Genomic DNA, 4,063 nt, shown 5'->3' with positions numbered 1-4,063 from the left:
TTTTTTTTTTTTTTTTTTTTTTTTTTTGGTTCACTTAAGGTGCAAAATGATTCCATGCATCTCACCATATTTTAATTATTAGAATATACAAATAAATATTTAAGTGGGAAAAAAAGACATACAAGGCATACGCCTTTCCTAACAAGGCGCCCAAGGTGACAGCCTTTCTCACATACACATTGGCGTCCATCCCCTAGCCCCTAAAAAACGCCTGAATGCCATGCCTAGGTGACGCTTTGACAACTATGGAGACATGCATCCTTTTAAAATTAGTACTCTACTCCATTACAATTACATAAGTAATTTCTTTGTTCTCCGCAACAACTTCACAAATAAGGTGAGGGGAATAATACAGAGAAAATGAGTATTAAAAACATCATGAAGCACTTGGGCTGAAATCTCACTTCAACTGGTGGTTTAGAAATAAAAAACAATTAGGTAATTGTCACATTATTAGAATTAAATCCGTGGGGTTTCTTATTCCAATTGAGTTTGGGGATCAATTTGGAGACCAAGATCGTTGTTGTTAAGCAGGCATCCTATAACAAAGCTCTAATTATTTCAGCAACATTGTTCTAATTATTTCTTAAAACAAGAAGAATAAGATGAAGTCTTATCCAATGAGCTAATTTCCCCTAAATATAAACAAAGCTCAGCAATCCACAGTTCACCAAGGGAGAAAGAAAATCTCTGTTTGCAAATCAACAAAAAAAGGCCCATCAAGCCTTGCTAAGTGAAAACGCCAACCTCATATGTTCGAGTGATTGCAGAAAAATCAACTACCCGAAATTTTTTTTTTTTAATTAATTAATTAATTAATTAAAATTTTAAAATGGAAAAAGAAAGAAGTGAAAAGCATTCAGAAACCCAGGCACACTCCTCTTCATATATCTGTTCTCATATGATAACTTAGATTAGCCTAAGTTTTAACACTTACCAAGGCTTAAGGTAACCCTAGGAAAAACAGAGACAACGAGCGTGCGAGAGAGAGAAAGCATACCTGCAGGTTCGAGCAGCAACAGGGACGATGGTTGTCTGCTTCGTGCAGCTTGAGACGATGGAGTCGCTAGCCCTTTTCGTGACTTTCAACTGAGGCCCGATAGTTTGGATTCTGGAAGGAATCTAGGTTATTTATATGGTAGTTAGAATTGCTAGGTTTAATCTTGAATTAGCTTTTACTGTTGGGTTTCAATTGGTTGTTTCTATGACTTCTCTCATGATGAGCATGGGAGTTGAAGGTCCTCCCTCCTTTCCGTTTAATAAAAAGCTGAACTTGCGTTGGGTATGCAGTTACAAAGTGAATTGCTTAACCTTGAAGTAAATAAAAGGAACTTACAGAGAAGAGACTCGCCGGCCGCTGCCGCAATCAACTGGAAATGGAGATTTGCCGACGCTTCAACTGCGAACGGAGACGGATAAGCGCCGTACGCCGATGAAATTGACTGGAAACAGAGAAAGAGAAGGAGAAGAAGGGACAGTGGGCGAGGGTTCAAAACCGGAGAAACCGTAAATGAAGGGGCAGTTGGGGAGGGAATAAGGTAAAAGGTAGAAGACTCGAACTCGAGACCTTCTAAGTGAAGGAATTTTTTTCTTCAAAAAATAATGCTAACTAAATGGATACCCACATGCGATTCCACGTGGAGGGCATAGCTAATACGATCAATTAGGCTCTGTACTGTAATGATTCTGTTTTTTAAACTTGATTCTAGGTCTAACACACTTTTTTGTATTTCTATTTTTTTGGAGTTATTCTGCATCTTAAATAATGTATGGTAACCCAAAAAGAAAATTGATTTTGTAACCTGGAAGAAATAGAAACCTGTATAGTTCGTACTTGTTGAATTACTCGTCATTTCCTTCATAATCATCATGATAAGTGGAGATCTATAGAAAACCTCTGTACTCTAAAATTTCACTTCATCATAATCAGTGGAAGAAATATATGCCTCCTCACGATAAAGGATAAGATCAAAACAAAAGTTTCAAATTGAAGCTTTAACCAATTGGAGGGTTTAAGCCCATTGCAAAGTAAACATACAAGTTCAGAATTTATTTTCATAGATGGTGCATATGATCCTTTTAATTGGCAGTTCTGTTTGATCTGTTTTTTGGATAAACACTGTGACAAAAAAGCATCAAGCACATGTTGGATCTGAAAGAACCATCTTAACACTAGAGGAAGAGATTCGGGGGATTGGAAAAGCCATTAATCTTATCCACAATATGATAGTTTTGAGAAATGGCCTTGGTCAGCTTTTAGTTTATCATTTGATAATTAAGAATACTCATATAGATTTCTTCTTTCTTCAAGTAATTTAAGTATGCTGATTTAAGCATAACAAGGAATGTGTGGTGGATTATCTTTCTACATATATGCAATATGTTGGATCAGCAAGATGATACAGGTTTCTGCCAACCATATTCCAACTGTAAAAGACTGCCACAAGCATTAAAAATGCTTCCAAAAATATATTTATTTAGATGACAAACACCCATAGAAAGCATATCTTTGAAAAATCACAAAAAATAGAACTCAAAACCCTTCTGAGCGAGCCCAGAAATCATTTAACCCCATGAAATTAAATCCTTTTCTGCAATCTTATCAGTGACAATTAATGCATCATCAATCTGATCAAGCTTTGTGTACATTGCTACTAGAGCATTCTGTGCAATAAGATGACGCTCAAATTCTAAATTCAAGACATGGGCATGCAATTGCCTCCTGAGCTCAACATCAATAAAACCCAATCATGCTCTTAATATCCTTCCAGAGATGAAGTGATCTGGCAGAGAACCTGATCATCGCATTTCTAAATATGTTTTCAACGCCTCCTCCTCTTCATGATTCTCCGAATAGCCACCAATCATTGAAGTCCAAGAAACCTTATTTCTTTCGGGCATTTCATAGAACACCTTCCCAACATCTTTTAGAGACTCAAATTTCCCATAGATATTGTGGATATGATTATGAAGAATAATGTCCGGTTGAGAACAAGAGTTCAGAAGATGATCATGAAATTTTCTACCGTAATCTAAAGATTTCAGAGTCGAACACCCAGAGATCCTCGACCTCGACCTCGCTCTCGCTGGAACAACAGTAAAGTTGCAAACCAAAAAAAAAAAATCAGCAGGGAGAGAGAGAGAATGAGTGAGAGTGTGAGAGAGAGAGGGATCGATTGCATCACCTTGCCGTCGGAAAATCGAAGACGATGAAGGAAGTGGGACTTCTTGCTTTCCTTTCCTCTCCTTCTCCTCTGATCGTTCCAAGAGAAAAGTATGTTTAGGGTTTACAATACCTTGAATTCAATGGATTGTTATGTTTTGAGCGCAAATTTCAGTTTTACCCCTGCTTACTTAAGTGAGGCTCTTGATTCTGCGCCTTTTGTTTGGAATCGATTCTGAGTGTGAGAAGCTTGCTTTTCATGTTCCAAAAAAAGGATTCCAAAATCTAAAAAGTGTCCGGTTCATTTCAAAAAACAAGAAATTGAACCGGATTTACCATACAGTTTTTACCCCATTTCTATTCCAAAAAAAATGAAAAAACAACAGAATCTATTTTTTAGAATGTTACAGTACAGAGCCTAAGTGTTCTCTAATTTTTTTTTCTTTTAAACAACAATATTTCAAATGTTTCAAATGTAAAGACAGTGTAGTTCCTAAGCCCACACAAAATAAGGGGCGTAATGACCACCCCATTTGCTTTTGTTGATGCTTTTACTAGCATTCTCACTTATCGTACATATTGATGTAGTGGCCAAATTGCTTTTCACGAAATCATCACCCTTTTTATATGAATGCTATTTTCAATCTATAATAAGTTTAAGATCCATATTCGTGTTTAATATGCAAACTTTTTTTTTTTTTAATTAATAAATTTTATGGGAGAGAGATAGGTATGCCACCAATATCAAGTATGCTAGCGGATAACACCAATAGGATCACAGGATGGAGTGTCATTAAGGACGGATATGAGGGTCATTTCAGAAAAAGGGAAGAGAGATAGCTACAATGGGTGCTAGAATACTTGATATCGGCGGCATATCCAACATTTTCCCAAATTTTA

General features: G+C 36.5%; 1 protein-coding gene and 1 long non-coding RNA gene across 4 annotated transcripts in view; both read right to left on the bottom strand.

The window, feature by feature from the left end:
• LOC122060910 (protein KTI12 homolog) overlaps positions 1-1,547 on the bottom strand; it is a 9,036-nt gene extending 7,489 nt beyond the window's left edge. Inside the window, exons 1-2 of one of the 3 annotated variants that reach the window (XM_042624017.1) lie at positions 1,337-1,547; positions 1,001-1,122 (exon numbers count right to left, since the gene is read on the bottom strand). The gene's annotated coding sequence lies outside the window, so the exon portion shown is untranslated. The remainder of the gene's footprint in view (positions 1-1,000; positions 1,123-1,336) is intronic. The other 2 variants (XM_042624016.1, XM_042624018.1) reach the window with 2 other exon arrangements.
• A 909-nt stretch (positions 1,548-2,456) lies between these two features.
• Positions 2,457-3,580, bottom strand: LOC122060953. Its single transcript, XR_006134515.1, has 2 exons — positions 3,186-3,580; positions 2,457-3,086 (listed from the first exon to the last, which is right to left on the bottom strand). It is a non-coding gene; the product is annotated as an uncharacterized LOC122060953 (long non-coding RNA).
• Positions 3,581-4,063: the final 483 nt, after the last annotated feature.

The sequence above is a fragment of the Macadamia integrifolia genome, chromosome 14 (assembly GCF_013358625.1).
Source record: "Macadamia integrifolia cultivar HAES 741 chromosome 14, SCU_Mint_v3, whole genome shotgun sequence".
Lineage (NCBI taxonomy): Eukaryota > Viridiplantae > Streptophyta > Magnoliopsida > Proteales > Proteaceae > Macadamia > Macadamia integrifolia.
This window is presented reverse-complemented; position numbering and strand designations above follow the sequence as displayed.